Raw genomic sequence first — 24,233 nt, 5'->3', positions numbered from 1 at the left:
TTACACACAGTGCGGCTTTTGAAAAAAGTTTTTATTTATGAAAATATATCAAGAATAACAGCATGCTTATATTTAAGCACCGAAAAGAACTTTTAGAAACGTTGTGACTTTGAGTTTGTGGACAAAACCGGTAGTGTTTTGCTGGAATGAAGACTGCATTTACTCTGAGCTCGGTTTTTACTGGCTAGCAGCTACCGTAGCAACAACTTGGTGCTAATACATAGCCTTGCATGCTCCAGATGACCTGTGCCGTCTGCGACGGGGGTCGTCTGGGGTAACTTCCCATCACACCCGCCGATAGTGGGGGACTAACGGGTCTGTTGTCCCGGGCTCATTGTGCGGGGCAGTGGGGGTCGCAGAACTGGGTGGGAGGGGCCCGCTGCCCCGGAATGGAGGGAAAGACTTGATACCGGTGATACAGAAGAGGGCTAGAGTCACAGTGGAGCGGGAGGGGAACCTAATTTTAGTAATTCTGAATTATGGCCAACACTGTCAGCTGACACTGCGGTTCATTGAATTTTGTAAAGTGTGCATGATTTTTTTAATGCATGATTTGTAAGCGTAGTAATTAAGTGTTACTGAATGAATTCAGTTTTAGTAAAAGGATCATAGTTACACATTGATTTTATGCAAAATATATGTTAATTAGTTACTCTTTTTCTATTTCTCTAGGTTATGTGGAGATGCAAAGAGTGTTCGGCAACTGTATGTAAAAGGTACGAGCTACTGAAGCACTACAAATTAGCACATGGCCATTTTGGCCAGAGACACCCATACCTATGCACATATTATGAATGCCCATGCTCATTCAAAACATGGAATGTTTGGAATGCTGTCTTGTCTGCCTGTTTGTCTCCCTCCCTCTGTCTCTCTCTCTCTGTCTGTCTTCTTGTTACAAGATATTTGTCTCTATCTAACTGTTTGACGCTCTCTTTCTCTGTCTCACATTCTACTTGATTATGACTCATCTTATGTTTTCTGGTTACTGTCAAGAATATCACATCTGCAAACGGCAAAACATTGTCACTGGATTGTAACTAGGTTTTGAAAACTCTTAGTTGATGTCTAAATTTGTGTTATTACATTTTCCATTTCATTAATACCCTGTCTTTGTTTTTCATAGATTGAAAACAAGATGGCTGCAGTCATAAGAGTTGTGCTTGGAGAAGACAATGTAGTCGTTGTAGATCTTCCTAATGGAATACCACCTGAGCTTGAAGACCTTAAGCAGAGATCAAAAGACAGCATGACTTGTTGGGAAATTTTAGACTGCAGTTCAGAGATGCAAAATTCGACAATGACTTTGTGAACTTGTCATCCACTTCCCTAAAAAAAGACAGGAGCACAGTGAAAGTAATTTACCTAACAAATGAGCCAGGTACTACCCCTCACAATGACCCCTCACCATGCCCCACACTTGGAGGACCATCAGGCCGTCTACTTCAACGATCAGATGATGCTTTGTCCTCAGCATCAGACACAGACATTCTTTCCTCTATATTTTTATAAGTTTGTAACCTGTTCTGGTGGCTCATTGTTGCCTAACACCTCGCTGATACACTTTATTTTTATAAGTTTGTAACCTGTTCTGATGGGTCATTGGTCCCCAACACCTCACTGTGCACTGTTTTAATGTTAATTTTTATAGTCAGACAGCCACAGAGGCAGACAGGCACTCAATCTAAGTACATAAGGCCTGTGTTTGGCACATGCCATTTTTCAGTTTGATTACATATGGCTATTTTCCACAGGCAGACACAGAGACACAGGCAGACAGAGACACAGAGTTAGACAGACATGGACAGACACAGAGACACAGGCAGACAGACAGAGACACAGGTAGAAAGACAGATGTACAAAAGCAGACAGATACACAGGCAGACATACATGCAGACAGAGACACAGAGTTAAACACAGGCAGATACAGTGTGTCTGTCTGCCCACACACAGGCAGACAGATACACAGGCAGACATACACGCAGACATACACAGAGACATGCAGACATACACAGAGACAGGCAGATACAGTGTGTCTGTCTGCCCACACACAGGCAGACAGATACACAGGCAGACATACACGCAGACATACACAGAGACATGCAGACATACACAGACACATGCAGACATACACAGAGACAGGCAGATACAGTGTGTCTGTCTGAAATGATATATCGTAAATTCAATGTGTTTAATTGATTCAATGTAATGATGTATACTAAATTAAACGTAACAATATTGAGTAAATTCAACATGTTTAATAAATTCAACATAATGATGTTTAGTAAATTAAACATAATGATATTTGGTAAATTTAATGTGTTTAATAAATTCAACATAATGATGTTTAGGCAATTAAACTTAACAGCATGTAGTAAATTCAGCGTGCTTAATAAATTCACCATAACAATATTTAGTCAATTAAACATAACAATATTTAGTAAATTCAGTATGTTTAATAAATTGAACATAATGATGTTTAGTAAATTTAACATAACGACATTTAGTAAATTCAACATGTCTATTAAATTCAATGAAATGATATATAGTAAATTCAATGTGTTTAATTGATTCAATGTAATGATGTATACTAAATTAAACGTAACAATATTGAGTAAATTCGACATGTTTAATAAATTCAACTTAACTGTGTAATGTAGCACTTAATTAAGACGGTTTGCTGAAATTTAGTCATCTAGTATTTTTAAAATTTAAATAAAAAGTTTTGTGGGACCGGTTTGACATTATCTTATTATCCATCCATCCATTCTCTTCCGCTTATCCGGGGCCGGGTCGCGGGGTAACAGTCTAAGCAGGATGCCCAGACTTCCCTCTCCCCAGACACCTCCTCCAGCTCTTCCGGGGGGATCCCGAGGCGTTCCCAGGCCAGCCGAGAGACATAGTCTCTCCAACGTGTCCTGGGTCTTCCCCGAGGTCTCCTCCCGGAGGGACATGCCCGGAACACCTCCCCAGGGAGGCGTCCAGGAGGCATCCGAAACAGATGCCCGAGCCACCTCAGCTGGCCCCTCTCGACGCGGAGGAGCAGCGGCTCTACTCCGAGCTCCTCCCTGGTGACTGAGCTCCTCACCCTATCCCTAAGGGTGCGCCCAGCCACCCGACGGAGGAAACTCATTTCGACCGCTTGTATCCGGGATCTTGTCCTTTCGGTCATGACCCAAAGCTCATGACCATAGGTGAGGGTAGGAACGTAGATTGACCGGTAAATCGAGAGCTTCGCCTCTCGGCTCAGCTCCTTCTTTACCACAACCGACCGGTACAGCGACTGCATCACTGCAGACGCTGCACCGATCCATCTGTCAATCTCACGCTCCATCCTTCCCTCACTCGTGAACAAGACCCCGAGATACTTAAACTCCTCCACTTGGGGCATTATCTTATTATTTAAATCCAATGTTCTGTTTTTTTGAGTGTAAGGCTGAAGGCCCGAAGAGTTAAAACGGTGAAGAATTTTTGGGTAATGCTAAGAAGGAATGGAAAGAAACAATGCTGTATTACTTAAACAAAGTTGGTGGTCTGGGGTCTTCAGCCTTATGGATGGGGTTGAGAGATAATATGTTAACAGGCATCCCAGAGTTTTACAGAGAGGTTTTAAGGGCATGGGTCAGTTTTAAAGAAGTTTGCACATAAATCCAGTGGGGAGGGAGGCGATTTTAAACCAACCACTGTTTTTAAATCCAAATTTGAAGATTGGCCGGGGTTTTGACTGGATGACTTGGTACAGAGCAGGTTTTAGGAAGATCAGAGATCTCTTTTATGAGATAAGGCTAGGGCTCTTACCATTTCAAGCTTTATAGATGATTGAAGGAAATAAGGAAGATTTAGACAATGATAAAATTAAAAAAGACTTAGACACAATAATAAGTGCTATAACAAAGAAATGGAGAGAACAAATTGATAAGACAAATGAAAAAGATAAAACAGAGAATTTTGAAATTGTCTGTAAGGCAGGAAATCAAGTGTGGGACTTTTGTGTGCTGAAACAATTTTATTTGTTTTTTAGAAACCTTGAGTTTGAGGAACCCACATTAAACAGATATTGGGTAGGAGCACTTGAAAATATAAAAAAAGGAAGAAATATGGAAAAATATAAGACAAAGTCTAAAATGTCCAATTTTAGAGAACTTTGATTTTATGCTTGGCCACAACTGTGTTTTAAATGAAATGAGATTATTTAAGATGGGTTTTGTGAACAGTGATATGTGTCAAATATGTGAAAAAGAAAAAGAAGGGATGAAACACATGTTCTTCTATTGTGAGAAATTAAGATGTTTGGAGGGGAGGTTGAAGAAAATATTAATTGGGTTTGGTGAAAAGAGGAATATGTTGGGAAAATTGGGGGGGAAAAACTGCTCTTGTTTGGAGCTGTTGAAAAACACAAGAAAAACAATCAAGCAGTTCAGCTGATTTTGGCAGTTGCAAGGCATACAGTGTGGGTAAGGAGAGCAATGGCAAGACAAAAGGGGAAAGTATTGATATTTGTAATTTATTTAATATTAAATTATTGCGACTCTTGGAAACATTGTATGCCTATTTTAGTGAAAAAGGAGATTTGGATGTTTTTATAAAATTTTTTATCTCTACCAACCCTTTTATGGAATTGACATGGGAGGGGGTAGTTTTAAAACTCCCAAATTGTTCTTAATTTGCTTGGTTGTTTTTAAGTTGTGGCTTATGTATTGATCCTGTTTTATTTGCATATGCACTTTAAAATTAATGGTTATTTTTCTACTTGTATTTTGTCAGTTTTCTTCTTTTGAAATGGATTGATGTAGATTATTTGATGGAAATGTAATATGTTTTTGACTGAATGAATCAATTAAAAAAAAAAAAAAAAAAAAATCTCGTCTGAACTCGAAAAGCAAACCACGGTCGGGGCCTGGTCAGTACTTGGATGGGAGACCGCCTGGGAATACCAGGTGCTTTGTGCCCAGCACAGGGTGCAGCTGCTTCACCCATTGACAAGAGGAAAAGATACATTTATTCCCTCCAAAACTCAGAGAGTGCCATGGAGACAGGGACCAAAAGTCTGGATGCGTGGAAAGGAAAGACACGAGAAGGAGAGGGTGGTGCTGCTGTCGCTTCAGCCGTTTGCCCCCTTTCCAGCCAAAACAGTCAAGACAAACCAATGTCCGCAATGGTCTTTCCTGTTTCTGTTAAGCCCTTTCAAAATGCCAATACGGTTCCGTTGTCCCATTGAATGAATCCAAAAAAAGGAGAGGTTTAGAAAGTGTCAACAAAAAAAAAAATGTGCCCATAAAGAAATTGTCCCCAACCCCTTCCCACCCCTGGCTCACAGAAATGCCCTTAAATTTGATCTAAACTGGGTAAACATTTGTAAACCAAATGACAGAAGTATAAACAGAATGGTGCGGTTATTGTACTACACCAGACCAATACGTCATTCGGTATCGTTTGGATTTGGGAGTCGTGCATACCTCCTCTGTAGCTCAACGCCTCGTTCTCTGGCCACTGTTAACTAGTATCTTGGGTACTCTATAAAAGCCCCTTTGACATCTTTGTCCTGTCGTAACAGCTGTGAACGGCACAGGTGCTAACCACTGTCCCTCTGTGCACTGGAGCAGCCATGAGTCATATGCTGCGTTCTAGACAACCTGGAACTCATGTTTTTTCCAACCTTCTACCAGTGAAAAGGAATTGGAATGGCAGTCAAACCTGTAACTTCCCACCTGTGAACTTGTACTAGATCAATGTACTCCCAGTTCCGAGCTCTGACATCACGTAGCAATGGCGGCCCCCATGGATGCGGTGTTTCTGCAAATTGCTTATTGAAACAAGGTACTGCGCTGACATTAGGGGTGAAACGATCCCTCGAGTAATTCGAGTACCTCGATTACAAAAAATGATCAAGGAATATTTTTTGCCTTGAGGAATCGCTTATTTAATTGTAAAGCTCAAAGCACGGCATTTCGCACAAACTATTTAATGTGTCACAACGCGCTTTCGTTACTCACGCCAAGGAAGTTGACGGAGGACGCAGAAGTGTTCAAATGAAGCAGCGAGAAGATGGAAGAGGCGAGCATAGACAGGCGAGTGAATACAGCAATGATGACCAAAGACAAAAAAAAACACTATAAAAAAGACAGAAAACGTCAATAGTGTGGAAGCATTTCAGACTGAACGGCAAGGTGAACGCCATGACATGTATCCGTTGTAACACTACCCTTCCATACCACAACAGCAACATCTCCGATGTAGCATCTTCTCATAAAACATCTAGAATGGAGCGGAAGACCCGAGATAAAATAAAATTAATGTAGCGCAAATCCATGAGATTAACGTTAATGTACCTTACTAACGTACAGTAATGTTAGCCCTGCGGAGGGCTAGGTTTCTGTTAATTATGGCTACTGTCGAATGTGTGGCTAGATTATTATGATTATGACAAGCACAGATTTAGGCAGCGAGCCGTGATTTACACAGCTAATTTCCCTAAAGCACAGCCAAAATGGTGCACGGCTTGCTGAAAGCTTTCTCTTACCTTGTCATGGCCGAATTTTGGCAAAAATCCAACTACTTTTTGCTAAAATGAATCAAATCATCAGTTAACTGGACGTGTGTGTGTGTGTGTGTGTGGGGGGGGGGGGGGGGGGGGGGGGTTGTAGGTTATAAGACAGACAGATAAGGTGGGGGGGGGCATTGCCTTAAATTCTCAAGAATATAGCAGAAGTGTGTAAAACTGTTCATGCATGGACTCCTTCCAAGTTCCCATTCAAAAGTTCTTGCCTCTTATATGCCACAACACATCCCTGTTATGTCTAAATTGAAAATTCTGAAACTTACAGCTGCCAAAGTTCAGTTGCACATCAAAAAGGCAATGTTTATGCCTTTTTTAAAAATTGATTAATACATTATATGGTTGATATTTTCAAGAAATACTAAATTGAAAATAATTAAATTTTATTTATTTTTATTTGTATTTGCAATTGCCTCTCTGAAAATGTTTCTAGTCAAGAAAATACATTTTGTTGCGTATGCACAATATAAATGTAACAAATAAAACTGTTGATTATAGTTTAAAAAAAATACAAAGGAAACCAATTGGTCCTTCATTATTAAGTGAAATACCTTATTTCCTCTTGTGTATTTATAATTGCTCTTTAACCAAGCAAAAATAAGTTTTATCCGATTACTCGATTAATCGAAGGAATTTTCTTTAGAATACTTGAATACTAAAATATTTGATAGCTGCAGCCCTAGCTGACATTATTTATCTGCAAATGTTCTGCATAATCAGCAGCTACTCTAGCATTAGCTAGTTTTCAGTCCATTGAGTGCAAGAATAAATTAATACCAAATACATATACAAATATACAAATAACATAACATAAAACATAGAACACCTTCTCTTGCCGTATGCACCGTTTTCACTCCTGTTTCTGCTGTTTCTCAGGCAGATTGGTGTGACTTGCCTGGAACGTTACAGAGTCTTGAGTCATGGTTTGAAGTCGTGACTTACAGGCTCAAAAAACGGCCTGGAACACTGCAATAGTTTACACAAAGCACACATAGCACAGTCAACCATGTATTTGTTTACCCCTCAACATGGCGGAGACTGACCTCGTGTCCCAGATGTGTGACGTCAGTGAATACCATCTATAGAGGGTATGCACATGACGTCACCGCTAGCGGAAGTCACCGCAGTTACGTCCACTGAGTGGCAGAAAGAGGGAGAGGAGTAGCGGCTTTGGCTTGAATACTGCGAAAACTTCAGAGCGATCTAAAAAATGGGAAAGAGCTGTTGTGCCATTGCTTGCACGAATAGATCTAAAAAGCACTCTGAGCTATCGTTTTATCAGCTACCTAAAGCCAAAGACAGAAGAAGCAGATAGATCGCTGCAATTCATAGAAATAACTGGAATCCAGGCAACGAAACCTGGATTTGTGGTTGCCATTTCCTGTCAGATAACGTTCATTTATGCTGTGTTCTTGCGTAAAATCATACCTTAAATTACATATGGTTTTGGCTAACGTTACTTCTTAGTAAAGCTCTTAATGTTAGCATCTGTCATTTAGTTCTATATTTCATAATTGAAACGTTTTTGTCTTCAATTGTGTGATTCTGAACCTTGTGCTCTACATGATCGTAAACTAGCTTAACTGAGGCTAACCTAGTTTTCCAAATAAGGTGGTACTCTAGCACAAAGCTGTTGTAGCTGGGTTGTATCAAGTATTGACGTTAACTCTACTTAAATCTCCACAGTACCAGTAGATCATCCACTCACTTGGGTCAATACTAAGGGTTCAACTCCAGTAATCAGTAGTGAACTGTGAGCACTACTGCTGGGCCTTTACCTTGGCAATCACCGCCAGAAAATACGTCTGCACTGACAGAAAACCTCAAAAACAATAGTATGTTGAACTGAAAGCACTCACCAGCTGTATTCCTCTAATTAACGATGATGAGGATGTCAACAACTCTGTCTTTTGGATGCTTCCAGCCTTTGCACTGTGAATTTTCCCAGCGTTGAAATCAGGTTCATATAAATGTCAGGATACGTGATTTCCCTCCACATATCAATGTTCGTAGACCACTTGTTGTTTGGTAGCTTGTATGGATCCATGTCGAGTCCAATTGTCTTTAATTTCATGTTCCACATTTTTCCCGGTCTCGCTGTAGTTACTTCTATACTCCGCCATGTTGAACTGGTTTGTTTTTTGCCACTCAGTCTGACTTAGAGGGGCGGGGCCCAGGGGGGAAGTGACGTATGTACATTCCCTCTATCCCGGTAGCACGTGAAGGCAGCATAAGACTGTAACACAGGACTGTACATGACAGATTATCGAGACTCATTGCCGTCCTGGTCCGCTGAACTCTGGTCCTTCTGATCGGAGTCTGCGCAGAAAGGTCTGTCACGTGTTGGGGAGGGGGGGGGGGTCCGGAGGTGGACGTGAACGGGCCGGGTTTCACCGGGGCGGAGTTGAACCGACCACAGTAAGAACCAGACCCACCTTGTTAGTGTCTGATCACAGCCGGACCCGGTTCTCCAGTCGTGTCCCGGTGGTTCTGTTGGTCCGGATCCAGCCCCCACCCCCCCCCGTTTGCGGCTGTGAATGGACTCGTCCGCGGTCTGCCAGTTAACCCAATGTAATTTTAAAAACAACTAATAACTCTACAAATATTGGTCGTATCAATAAGCTGTTTTCACCAGTCTTGATCCTTGACCCAAAATGCATGAGTATTCCAAGAGGCCAAAGCTAACTATCCAGTTATTCACTTATAAAGCAGACACACAGACTTGCACACACAGCGGCTTTTTACAGAGGTTTTATAATATAGATTTATTTATAATATCCTTTTCCCCTTTTCTAATTGTGAATAATAATAATATGGCGCCCTCTGGAGGTCACTCTAACAAACAGCACCACCAACATGTGGAAAGTGTTTTATTTGTTTGTTTTATTTATTTATTGCGCAGCTAACACAGAACAGGAAATGGTGCATTTGATTTAAAAAAAAAAAAAAAAAAAAAATGAACAGACTTTAATACTGTAGAACTGAAGTGAGGTGAAGCTGATAGAGGAATGATGGGAAATGGAGTCCGGAGTGATGATTCAGTCATCTCCTCCACAGAGGCTGAGCAGAGCTTTCTGATAATCTCCTTTAGTGTGTTCCTGTAGAAGAGATGGGAAAGACTTAAGCCACTTTATTCACAGCAGGGTTGATGCATTCTGAGATATTTCACACATTTAGAACATCAAATGGTACTTGTGTTCATACATATTTATTTCTCAATCTCTTTTCTTCTCATTCAACGAGAAAATACAGAAAATATGTGCACAGCCTTAAAAGACCGTAGGACAAATAATACATTATTGTGATATTTACTTCCGCCAAGGGGTTATGTTTTTGCCAGGGTTTGTTGTTTGTTTGTCTGTCCGTTAGTGTGCAACATAACCTCAAAAAGTTATGGACAGATTTGGATGAAATTTTCAGGGTTTGTTGGAAATGGGATAAGGAAGAAATGATTAAATTTTGGTGGTGATCGGGGGGTGGGGGGGGCCCACGGGGGGGGGGGGGCGCAGACCAGAAAATTTCATCAAAATCTGTCCATAACTTTTTGAGTTATGTTGCACACTAACGGACAGACAAACAAACAGACAGACAAACAAACAAACAACCCTGGCAAAAACATAACCTCCTTGGCATGGGGGGGCCCACAGGGGGGACCCACTGATCAGCCTTGGTGGAGGTCTGCGCTCTCGAGTGCTTCTGTTCAGTAATGTTTCTGTGAAATTTCTGTTATATTTCTGTGCTACTTCCCTAATATTTCTGTGATATTGTGTAATGTTTACAGAATATTTCCGTTATATTTGTGTAATATTTCTGGCAAAATTTTATATTATGTAATGTTTATGGAATATTCTGTCATATTTCTGTGATACTTACCTAATATTTCTGTGATATTTGTGTAATGTTTGTGGAATATTTCTATCATATTTGTGTAATATTTCTGGAATATTTTTGTGATATTATGTAATGTTTATGGAATATTTCTGTCATATTTCTGTGATACTTCCCTCATATTTCTGTGTATCTTTGTGTAATGTTTGTGGAATACTTCTATCATATTTGTGGAATATTTCTGGAATATTTTTGTGATATTTATGTAATGTTTATGGAATATTTCTGTCATATTTCTGTGATACTTCCTTCATATTTCTGTGATATTTGTGTAATATTTTTGGAATATTATGTGTGATATTTCTGTAATATTCTGCAATCTCTTTGTGATATTTCATTAATATTCTGTAATGCTTCCCTAAAATTTCTGTCATATTTTGTGTAATGTTTATGGAATATATCGTAATATTTCTGTGGGACTTCCCCTCATATTTCTGTGCTATTGTGTAATATTTCTGGAATATTATTGTGATATTTCTGTATATTTCTGCAATATCTTTGTGACATTCATTAATATTTCTGTAATACTTCCCTAAAATTTCTGTCATATTTGTGCTAATGTTATGGAATATCTCTGTAATATTTCTGTGATACTTCCCTAATATTTCTGTGATATCTGTGTAATATTTCTGGAATATTTCATTGATACTTCTCAATATTTCTAGAATATTCTGTGATATTTCCCCCATATTTTTGTGATATCTGTGTAAGTTTATGGATATTTGTGTAATATTTATGTCAGTTTTTTTTATATTTCCCTAATATTCTGTGATATCTGTGTAATATTTCTGTAACATTTCTGTGATATTTCTGGTGACTTACAGCGATGGTCTGGTACAGTGACCTCTTGTGCTGCCTCTTGAATTCGTTCTTATCCTCATTAGGTCGACTTCGCAGCGTGAAAACCATGATCCGGGTCACAACCTCTCCTTAGCACCTTTACTCTGAAAGGACACAGGAAGTGACATCACATGAAAAAAATTAACCAATTAACCCATGAATCGAATCAGACTGGAAACATGATAGAAAACAGTTCATGTAAACAACAAACTGTCCTTATGTACCTCAGTCTGACTGAAAATACATAAGAAAATGCGTTTGCAGATGACTTTCTTATAGACTGAGTTAAAACAATGTCCAAATATATTTCACTTTAAACAGAAGAATAAAGATATGATTTTGTCACGCTATGGGACCGAATCATTGGGGTTTTTTTTTTTCTGTTATTTTTGGATGAGAGGAAAAAAATGTAATAATAGGAGTAATATTGTTGTGGTTATTTTATTTAATTTAATTATTTATAATTGTTTGTTTTTTTTTTCTTCTTGTTTCTCTTGCTGATTAATCATGTTTGTATCAAAAATAATATCAGTAGGTTGAAATATAAAGGTGTTTTGAGTCGCTCCTTTTCCATGTGTAAATAATATTCAAACTGTATAAGTATTCTTTTTGTATAATGGGACGAATTTCCTTCTTTTTTTTGGTTATTTTCTGTTAATAATGTGCTTTTGTTGGTTTTATTGTGATTTTTTATTGTCAGAAATAAAACATTAAGTCACTGATGTTAAATAACACCTGTTTTCCTGGACTTTCACGGTAAATCCATAAAACTCTCCACCCTGAGTTTTAAGGACTCATTCCCCATCCTCTACTGTTCCTGTGTATATTAACATTAAACTTCCATCGTCTGAACATTGAAGATGGTGTTGACGCTGCAGCTGCTTCTGGATGTGTTTTCTGATGGGTTTTTTTACCTTCATGGCTTCACTGAGTCTGTTGGCGAAGTACAGCTGCTTGTTCTCGAAGCATTCGACTGTAAAAAACACAAACAGATGCTGAGTTGGTTCAGGTTTTGGTGAAAGCGTTTGTCGTCGTTTGGATCTGTCGGTGGACGTACCCAACGTCAGGAAGGATTCTCCAGGTCGCATTCACCTCCTTCCTGATGCTCTCCTTCATGTCATAGGGGCTGTAGCTCTATAGCGCTCGAACACTGCAGGTAAAGACCCGACCAAAATACTTAAAGAACATTAAACAAACGTTTTAAAGCAAAAACTGGAGAACAAACACCAAGAGATTTAAGGGAGCTGCTGATTGGATTCAATTCACAATCACATCATCAGTCAGTCTGGTTGAGGTTGTGTTGTGTTGCAGGTGCATTGCGTTGTAGGTGTGTGAGGTTGCGGTGCAGTTGCATTGTATTGTGGTTGTATTGTGCTGTGGTGTGTGTGTGGTGGTTTGCAGTGCAGTTGTGTGTGTTGCGGCTGTGTTGTGGTGTATGTGGTTGTGTTGCATTGTCATTGAGGTGTGTTAAGGTTGCAGTGTAGTTGCGTCGTGTTGCAGTTGTGTTGCAAGTACAGTTATATTGTGTTGTGATGTGCTGTGTTGCAAGTTGCATTGTGGTTGCAGTGCAGTTGTGTTGTGTTGCCGTTTGCATCTGATGTGTTTTTGTGAAGTTGGAGTGCAGTTGTGTTGTGTTTCATAGTAGTTGTGATTGCGTTGTGGTTGTGTTGGGGTTGCAGTTGTGGTGCAGTTGTGTTCTGTGCGGTTGCATTGTGGTTGCAGTGCAGTTATTTTGTGGTGTGTTGCTTTGTGTTATGGTTGTGTTGTAGTTGCATGGTGTTGTGGTTGTGTTGCAGTTGTGTTGCATCTGCATTGCGTTGCATTATGTTGCATTGCAGTTGACCTTTTCTGCAGGTGCGGGACACTCCTCTGGGACATGATGCTGATCCATGTGGCCACGTCAGTTCCCTCCTCTTCACTCCAGCTTCATACAAACACTGAAAAAAAAAAAAAAAACACAAGACACTGTAACAGAAGGAACAGGGGGAGGTGCATGGAGGACCTGGACCTGGACCTGGACCTGGACCTGGACCTGGACCTGGACCTGGACCTGGACCTGGACTTGGTTCTGAGTTTTAGTTGAACTCACCCGAGCGTCTTCATCGATCTTCACATAGTCGATCACATTGGATGGTTCGTCTCTCCTCGTCTGTGAATCAGACAGACGAGAAGATATTAGACGCATGTTAATAAAAGTAGATGAAAATTTATTGACAGGAGGAACGTTTAACTGAAAAAAAGAAACAAAACACCAGGAATAGAAAAGAAAAAAATATATAAGCAACTTAATGTCTCAAGGTAAAAGGAAATTTACCAATGGTGGGGGGGTGGAGGGGGTGGGACAGTGTCCACTGAAAGCTAAGCAGGGATGTGGACACTTGGACAGAACAGCCCACTGAGCTGGAAGATCAACCTCCTTTTAAAGACTAGAACTGACCAGTCACAGTCAGCCAGGTGACCCAGCATCAAAGATTAAGACTGTAGACAAGATCCAACCAGGACGGAACACACCTGTAAGGCTCTGGAACCAGAGCAGTCAGACCCCCTGAACCTGGACTTACTCCACTAGACGCCAGCAGCAGTTTGGCAAAAGTTTCCAGACGTGTCTCCCTGCAACGTCTTTTTCCAGCTCCTTTTTAAACACTAGAAGAAAAGACTGAGCATCAGAAAAGGATCCCCAGGGACCGAAAGACTCTACCATGGACTTGAAAGATCCACCATGAACCAAACATCCACTGAGGACCCAAAAAGTCAACAGAGGACCCCAAAGGATCCACAGGCACCTGTAGGATCTACCAGGGCACTGAAGGATCCACCAGGGGACCAGAGGATCACAGAACTGAAGGATCCTCAGCCTCAGACTAGTACTGGTTCTAGTCTTGGTCTGAAACCTACTGTCTTTGTAGACCTCTTGATCACCATCATCTCCTCATTGCTTCTGGAACAGACGATCTCGATGAGCGTCTCCTCGTCTGTTCCCAGACCCTGAACAAACACAAACACAGATGTACAGACCACAGTCTGAACTGAACCAGGGTCTGAAACCATGAATGAGTCAGTTTACATGCATGACCATATAAACCCAACAACTGTTAATAATTAGATGTGATGCGTTTCCATGCACTTCGGAAATACGATAATCCATAAACTTTGGTTTAGACGTTTCAGTCCATTATTATTATTTCAGAGTTTGTTCGTACATAGTGATGGTAAAATCAAACTTCCTGTTACTGTCTTCAAAACACATTGTTTGGTTTTGTTAATTTTTTCATTATTTACTCAGTTTTTGTTTGGTTTTGTTTTGTTTGTCTTCAACGTCACTTCCATTTTCTACGATTTAAATAGTTTTTCCACATGTTCAGATGCAAATAAATAAATCAGATTAACAGGTATACATGCATGAAAACATCAGATTATTGGGGACAAATCCAAGTGTGTTAATCTGATTTCTCATATTCAGAATACTGTTGTCTGATAAAACAGATCAGATTCTACTGTTTCCATGGAAACCACCTGACCTTCATGGAGGCTTTGAGCTCAGAGGCGTCGTACTCAGCGGTGCTCTTCATCAGACCCAGCATCAGCGCCTCCAGAGAACCCGACAGCGCCCCCTTCAGGGCCACCACCAGGTCCTGGAAACAACATGTCAACATTTAGCACCAAAGCAGCGGACGAACACTTCACCAAGAGGTTCTACATGTTAAAGTTTCATCCAATCAGGTTGAAATCAGACAAACAATGATGTAAAATAAAAATACTGGATAATTCACCTCAGATGTATCAAAACTAAAGCCTGTAAGAACTAAAATGTATGTTGTATGTTCTCATATATGATCGAATCTCCTGTTTAAACCTTAAAGATCTAGAACCATCTTTGTGGTGACTTCTAAATTAATGTACACAATACATTTAACCTTTACTGAGCAACTGATCACAATTTATTATCATATTATCCTTTGTATTTTGCATTTTTCAGTTTAAATCCCTTATTTTTTATATTTAATTAACTGATTTTGTAAATGTTCATTAAAGCTCAGAGTAAATTAAAAGGTTATTATATCAAAAATAGAGAGAACTGAAGAAAAAGTGAGTTTTTCAGCTAAATACATCATTAATTAATTAATAAAACTTTTTTATACTGATGATACTGTCATTTGTGTTACATTACATTAACACTTATTTGTGTCCATTACCTTTTGTATTACTCATATATTTAATGTATTCCTCATATTGTCTGACATTTTCCAAAAAGGTCTTAAGTTTTAATGGATTTCAGGTGAATTATCCATTATTTTCATTTAGCACAATTGTGTGTCTTCAAAACATCAAGACTGAATTAACCCTTAAAGACCTAAAACAATTTTGTGATGCCTTCAAATGAATTTTTCTCCACATTTAATCTTTCCTCAATGATTTATCACCATTTACAATAAATTATCTTTTGTATTTGTGCTTCTCAGTGTGAACCATGTATTTTCCTATATTTAATTCACTGATTATGTAAATGTTCATTAAAGCTCAGAGTAAATTCTTTTACTGCTGAATAATTCACCTCAGATGTAATAAAACTAAAGCCTTTCATGAAAAGGTCATAAGAGGTCAATATACAGATATTTGTCCTAAAATGGACAAATAAATCAGCACAAACTCTCAGGTAACATCCTTCTAATAAACCCGTAGCTTCATCCACTGATTGTCTGGCTGTATTTTCATTTTTCGTACCTTCTTGGCGTATCTCTCATACTCGAATGCGATCTCTTTGCGTTGTTCACAGCTGCGTCTCGTCAGGATGTCGATGATGGTTTGTTCATCGACTCCTAAAGGAAACACAAGGATTTCACATCTTTAACTCATCTTTACCTGCATCTGATGATCTCAGACGTTTTAACACTTTTCATTTGTCTCATTTCATATTTGGTACAGCAGTAAAATTATCATTTTCAATAAAGAAAGAGATGAAGTGATGAATTAACCCCTGAAGACTTTTTCTCTACATTTAACCTTTATTAAGTGATTTACCACCATTATTATAATATTACCTTCTGTATTTTACATTTTTCAGTGTAAATCATGGACTTTCCAACATATAATTCACTGATCATGTAGATGTTCATTAACAAAACTGAAAAAAACAAAACAAAACATAACTTTTTCAGTAAAATATATCATTAAATGAACATAAACCAAGTGTCTATAACCTTATTTTGTTCATGGTATTTTGTAATTTTCTAAATTAATTTTGGCCATTTTTATTCATATTAATTTTATTTTATTTATTTGTTTTAGTTCATTTTGTTGTTTATTTGTTTTGTTTTTTTTGTACATTTTGCTGGTTTTTATTATTTTTTCTTCAATCTTGTTGAGTTTGTGGCTTCTTTTCTTAGTTTTTAATTATTTTGTTCATTTTTATTCATTTTACTTCATATCTCATTTGCCTTTGTTCATTTTATTAGTTTTCAACACTGTCTTTTTTTTTTTTTTTTACATTTTTGTTCATTTGTTTTGTTTTATTTATTGGTATATAATTCATTTTTGTTCATTTTATTGATCACTTTGGCTGGTTTTGTTTATTTTGTTGCTTATTTTATTTTGTTTTACTTCATTTAAGCAATTTTTTTTGCATAGTCTTTCATGGTATTTATTATTTAGTGAAATATTTTATTCGTGTTCCTTTTATTTATTATTTAACATGAACCAAGTGTGTCCATCCACTGTCATTTATCAACTCAGTGGGCTTGTTGAACGTCCAAATGGGTCATATCTGATGACCAAAAAAGATTTTACACCAATTATTTACAAGTATTGACAGGATTAGTGGATCAACAGGTATTAAACAGTTTAATTCAGTTGATGTTCAGGTCTTAAAGGGTTAACTGAAGGACAAAAACTGTTCAAAGTCTCTCTAAATATTACAGGATACTGGATGTTTTTCATATAAACATCTACTGGTGAAGGTTGGTGCGTGAAAAAAACAGTAAATGTTCATATTATTGTCATGTTTATTTTGTTGCACTAGTTTCAGAATGTTTGTGCTTCATCATTTGAGTCTGAAACCATCCTTTTCTGGTTTCAAGTTGTAAAATCCAGACTTTGTTTAACTGATGTTCACTCACAAGAAGTTGAGTCAGAGCTGGAAAATCCTGCAGCCTTGAACCCACCACAGACAGAGACGCCTTTGTTGTGGTTTTGGTCTACAGTAAATAACATCATGGGTAAATGATTGAGCTGGATTTTGGTTTGTTTTTCATCTTGTTGAATCTTTTACATCGTTTTCATCTTGTGTCTTTTCCTTAAACTAAAACCTACAGTTCTGTGTAAAAGTCCAACATTAGGTTTGATGGTTTATTAAAGTTCTAATGACCACACATATGCATTTAACAGTGTCTGTATTTAATCATTTTGTGTTATATTTAATCCAGTTTAACAAAATAAACAGCTTGTATAAATCACAGTGGTGGTATTTTAGTGTGACCTTTGACCTTAACATGACTTTAACCCTTTAATTCAGTCAATATGAGATTTATGGCATTAATTTACTGAGGTTTTATACCAGGAACAAATTAAACAAAAATAAGCAAAATGAAGCAAAAATTACAAAATAAACAAAAAACACAAACAAAATAATCAAAAAAACCCCAAAATGAACAAAAAGGATGAAAAAAATCAACTAAAATGATTACAATAATCAACAAATGAATGAAATAATCAACAAAATTAACCCAAAAAAATACAAGATGAACAAAATTATCAAAAGATGAACAAAAAATCTACCAAAATAATCCTGTTTAATTTAACTCATGTCAGTTTCTATGGTAATTGTTTGTGCTGCTTCTTGTCATGGGGTCAGAGGTCACACTAAATGACCTTAACCTTTACAACACATTTAGCTCAGTTTTATTTTTTGTCTTTTAAGGCTGTGCATATATTTCCTGTATTTTTTTTGTTTTATGTGAAGAAAAGAGAATGAGAAATAAATATGTATGATCACTTTAACTCTGGAAAACAACACAGATAAAGATGGAATCCGACTTTAACGCCGGACTGTATCTATTAACTATCATAGAAAACAAATAAAAGCAGAAACCTTTAGATTTGAGGCATCGTATCAACACAGAACTCAGATTTAATGACTAATACTTGCTGATTTCTTCTTCTTTTCTGTCTGATTAGGAGGCGGAACCTCTGACCTTTGGTTTTGATGGCAGTGTCGATCCTGGCAGCGTCTCGGGCTGGGTCGAAGTCTCGCGCCGGCACCACAGTCGGGAATTTAGGCTCCGCCTCCTACAGACAACAGAGACATCACATCATCAGTTAAATATTTAGTAGTCACACAGTAGAGCGCTAATCCTGGCTGACATGTTCCTGCATTTGTCGACTTTTGGCTGATTTTAAATTCAACGTACCACAAATGCACAGGGTGTCCATAAAATTTTGTCGACTACTGTATGTTCATGTTCTCATTCGCCTGCATTTGTTCCAGTTCATTCTTCTTCAATGTAATTTTAGAATCAGACTAATTCATCTTGTCGTCATCTTCTACATGGTTCTGTCTGACGTCAACATGTTAAATCATTTTTAATTTATTGGTTTTTAACAACATGCAATGTCAACTATAACTTTGCTTCTAATATCACTTTCTAAGAAATCCACAAACTAAAACCGTGTTTGTCTGACCTCTAGGGGGCAGAAGACAAAGCTTTAGATGCCACATTAACCCTTAGAGACCTGGACCATCTTCTGGGACTGACTTTTCAATCATTAGTTCCACTCATATCATAGTCAGGAAAAGTGGAGTTTTTCAGCTTTCTAGGTATACCGCAGGGGTCTGACTTGGGCCCACTGAGGTTCTATAGTGAACGTGTTTAAACATTAGCATTGACTCGTTACAGTGTCTTCATTAGAGGTGATGAATGGCTGTTGGACATGTAAAACATCTACACTGAACTTTATACATATAAAAAAACAAACTTTCTAACGGTTCGGTCTGAGTCACAGCAAAAACACAACTTTTTTCACAGCATTTTTTTAATCAATTCTGATAAATTCACTAAATCTCAGACATAGAAAATGAAAATGCTAAATTACGTCTCCAAATGAACCAGAATAAGAAGCTGAAGATTATATTTCAGCTGTATTTCAAATCTGCTTACTTTTATTAAAAGCTGCAGCTACACTTTAAAAGACAGTGGCATTTCTTTACATCACTTTTTGTATCAAATCAGCTCGACAAGTCCTTCGTCAACATGGAACTAAAACTAACATCTGACATTAACTGATTTCATATGATAGAAACAGAAAAACAGTCGATGGAAAATCAGTTTCAGATGTTGGACTTTGTTTCCTCGAGGCAATATGAAATAATTAATCACAGTTAAATGAACCAGACGTTAATATTTTATCACTTTCAATACATTTCATCTGACTTGAATGAATGATTGATGTGTGACCGATGTTGAATGTCTTTGTTTTTCTGGGTGTGAACAAACCACACCTTCGCAGTATCGACTTTACAACCGGAGTAAAACATTATGAATCTGTGTTTCAGGTCATAAAACCACGTATATGTTCTTTTACGTCATGTGACACAGGGATGGGAGGGGCTGACGCTGTAAAAGAATGTAAATACACCTGGATTATCATAAGGTTTAACACTGGAAATCTGAAATACAGTTTTTAATTCACAATTTAATTCAGGTTTGGCTTCATGTCAACAGTGAAAGTCTATAAATAATATGATGAAGGAAATGAGAAGGAACTATATGTAAATAAAAATAAATAAACGAGTAAAATGAAGATGGGGTGGGATTGAAAAGGTGTTTAATTAATCTTCATTTTGACGTGAACATTTTTTTGTCCCATGTTTTATTTTACTGTTTGTTTTCTTTTTGTTTTTAAGTTTGTATAAAATAAATCTATCAACCAGGGAAAAGCGTCTTTAGTCGACATTATCCTCCTTCACAGCTGTCAATTAAATCTAATTTCCTCCTATTCTGACCACAGGGGCGGAGCCAGCATTGGTTAAACTGATCAAAATGATTGATCAGAGTCTGCATGCAATCACAAACTGAAACAAACTCCAGAATGTGAAGATCCAGCCTGTCAGCATTCAGACCTGTTCACATTTTAATTATCATCAATAATGACAAATCAACAAAACAAAAACAAAATAATCAACAAAATGAATAAATTAATCAGCAAAATGAAAAAAATTGTGCAAAAAGAAAAAATGACTTGAACAAGATAATCAACAAATGGGGCAAAATAACAAACAAATTGAATAAAGGTAAACAAAATAATTACCAAAATGAAGAAAAGTGAGGAAAATAATAAACAAAATGAATAAATTAATCAAAAAATGACCAAAAATTAGCAAAATAAAAAACTTGAACAAAATCAACAAAATCAACAAACATGATTAAAAAGATGAACAAAAATCAGGAAAATATCAACAAAATGAGTAAATTAACCATAAAATAAACAAAATTGAGCAAAAAACAAACAACTTAAATGAAATAATCAACAAGTGGAACAAAATAATAACAAATTGAATGAAAATGGACAAAATAATCAACAGGATAAATAAAACTGAAAAAAATACTTACAAAATGAATAAATTAATCCCAAACTTAACAAAAATTAGCAAAATAACAAATGAACAAAATGACAAAAAAAATTAACAAAAAGGTGAACAAAACTGATGAAAATACTTAACAAAATGAATAAATTAATCCCAAAATGAACAAAAATTTGCAAAATAACAAACGCCTTGAGCAAATGATCAACAGAAATGATCAAAAAAAAAAAAAAAAATGAGGAAACATCAACAAAAATAATAAATTAACTCTAAAATAAACAAAATTGAGCAAAAACAAACGACGTAAACAAAATAATCAACAAATGGAACAAAATAACAAAAAATTGAGCAAAAATGAACAAAACAATCAACAGGATGAATAAAACTGATGAAAATACTTAACAAATGAATAAATCAACAAAATCAAAAATATGCAAAATAACAAACGACGAACTAAATGATTTAAAAATGAACAAAAATGAGGAAAATAATCAACAAAATAAAAAAAAAAATCAACAAATTGAATAAATTAATCACAAATTCAGCAAAAACAATCCGTTTCATTGAACTCAAGTCAGATGTTTTTGATCGTTTCTGCTGTTTGTGGTCATGGGGTCAGAGGTCAAACTAAACAGTGACCTTTAACCTTTATAACCCTTTTCCAGCTCTACCTGTCGTCTGTTCCTTCCTGTATTTCTGTGCAGATTAAATGATCTCCTTCATCTGGTCATTATTCATGTGTTCACGTCGGCATTTTGTCAGACTCACCCCTCCATACGACAGCGTCAGCTGACCCAGGAACTCAGACACCAGCGCCATGATGAGCCCACCTGCACAGACAGAACACGTCCAGGGGTTAAAGGTCACCGGGTTCGTCCAGTTCAACAAAAACACAACGACAGACTGTAATAAAGGCAAAGTCCAAAAAAAAAAAAAAGACTAAGTCCAGACTCTGATGTTCTGTCTTATGTTGAATCAGAATCAGTGTTGAACATTCAGTTCATTTGATGGAATGTTTCAACACAAACTGATATAATTTCAGACTAGTTTTATTTTATTGCATCTTTTCTGTCCTTTTAATCTCATATCCTTAAAATGTTGTCTCATGCACACTTTTTTTTATCATGTTGTGTCATCCATGTTACATTTTTTCCATCTCATGCATATTTACATTATTTTCTTTCTATTTTCTGTATTTTCATGTGTTTTTTTTTTTTTTAATTGTGTTGCTTCTTTTAAATTTTTCATGTTGTTGCATCTTAAATATATTTTTTTGTTTATTGTTTTTAACTTGGTATCTTTTACTTTTAATTTTTTTTTTTTTTAATTACATTGTTTCTTTTATATTATTTCATGTTGTGGCACCTTTCCTCCTATTTTTCCATCTCACTTTTTTTTTGCATCATTTCATTTTATTACGTTTAATATTTAGTTTTTTTTTTCTTATTGTATCTTTTAGGTTTTAATATTTCTTGCATCATTAACTTTTTTTTAATCTTTTCCTTTTCATGTTTTGCTTTTCAGTTTTTTTAATTTATCTTGTTCCATCGTTTTGTTGTTTTCCAATCTGTATCTTTTACGTTGTTTTCATCTCATGCATGTTTTATATCATTTTCTTTCTAATTTCCATCATTTCATGTGTTTTTTAATTGCATTGCTTCTTTTTATGTTTTTCATGTTGTTGCCTCCTTCCTATTTTTTCCCCATCTCATTTTTTTTACATAATTTTTATCTTGTTGCATCTTTGTTTTGTTTTTTGTTTCGTTGCATCATTTAGGTTTCAGTATCTTGTATCTTTTATGGTTATTTTTTTGGTTTTTTGGGTTGTTTTTTTTTAACATTTTCATCTTCATTTTCATGTTTTTGCATGTTTTCAGTTTTCTTTCCTTATCTTAGTCTCTGGTTTCGACCGACTCAATATGTAAAGTGTCGTGAGATAACTTTTGTTATGATTTGGGGCTATATAAATAAAATTTGATTGATAAATTTGATTGACTGATCTTGTTACATTTTTTGTGTTGTTTTCATCCTGTATCTTTTACATTGTTTTTCATTTCATGCATATTTCACATTTTTTTCTTTCTGTTTTATCCTGTACATCATTTCCATTTTGCTCTATTTGTTATATGTGACATTATGTTTGTGGTATCGTTTCATCCACTGTGTTGAAATCATTCCTGATCTTGTGGAGACACAGATGCCAAACGGACTTTCACATCCGTCCTCTGAGTCCCGGATACAGACTGTTGTCGCCTTATCAGAGTTTGTTGTTGTACATGTGAATTAACTCTGTTCCATTGAGAGGAAAACCTGGGCTTCCTTAATGGACCTGTGAGAACCGGACGAGTGTTTCCACCATGGAGCTGTGGACGGTGGAGCTGTGGACGGTGGAGCTGTGGACAGTGGAGCTGTGGACGGTGGAGCTGTGGATGGTCCAGACATGGACACAGAGTTGGACGGACAGAGCAGGACGTGCCAGAGGGCGTGTCCACTGATAAGGACAATGGAGCCTGGTACGAACCACAGCCTCGCCTCTTGCTCAACATGAACAGGAAGTGGAGAGGGTCATCGATGTTTCATCACCATAGCAACAGGCAGTACAAACAGTCCTGCAGCTCAGAGACACTCGGGTAGGGTCAGAGGACGACGCACTGTTATCAGCCTTTACATATAGTCAAATTAGATATGAACATTCACCGTTAACCCTCCAATGTCCCGCCCAGAGACGTCCTTCATAACCAGTGAAAGTGTGTAATTTGCACTTAATGCACTCATGTCATAATATTTTTTAATACAGTTTTTTTTTGTTTTTTTTTTTACTTTTTTGTATTTTATCAACTCAATCCATAAACAAAAATATCAAATACTTAATAACTGTCTCATTTTAACCCTTTAAATGCTATGTTTGTAATGTAAACAAACCATATTTTTTGATGCAAAAACACAAAAAATTTGTTTTTTTTTTCTGTAGTCTACATAAAAATTAGATTACTTTGTTTTCTTTTTTTTGCAGCCTGTCATATGTCAATGATTAACAACAACATTGGTTAATATGCAGTATTATTTTTTGTGCTAGGTCAAACGTTAAATGCTAAAATGTGTCAATGTGCATTTTTTACTAACTTTGGAGAAGGGTATTAGTGTAGTAATTTTCCTTTTTTTTTATACAAAATGCTGATTTTAGTGGGGGTCAGAATTTTAAAAATAATGCAAAAGTTAACAACCTTTGAATTCTGAACTAATACAAATTGTTAAAAATAATATAACCTTTTATAAGATGAAGTGCAAAGTTATTTGTTCTTATTAATTTTGTTACTTTTTTTAATTTTCTGAATTTTGTTGTTCTTTATTTATTATTTTTTCTTACATTTTGCTCAG

At 36.8% G+C, this 24,233-nt stretch overlaps 1 pseudogene; it reads right to left on the bottom strand.

The window, feature by feature from the left end:
- Positions 1-9,504: 9,504 nt before the first annotated feature.
- LOC115414161 (annexin A2-A-like) lies at positions 9,505-21,910 on the bottom strand (annotated as a pseudogene).
- Between the last annotated feature and the right edge of the window lie 2,323 nt (positions 21,911-24,233).

This window comes from Sphaeramia orbicularis, chromosome 3 (genome assembly GCF_902148855.1).
Source record: "Sphaeramia orbicularis chromosome 3, fSphaOr1.1, whole genome shotgun sequence".
NCBI lineage: Eukaryota > Metazoa > Chordata > Actinopteri > Kurtiformes > Apogonidae > Sphaeramia > Sphaeramia orbicularis.
Note: the sequence above shows the minus strand (reverse complement) of the source record. Positions and strands in the feature narration are given on the sequence as shown.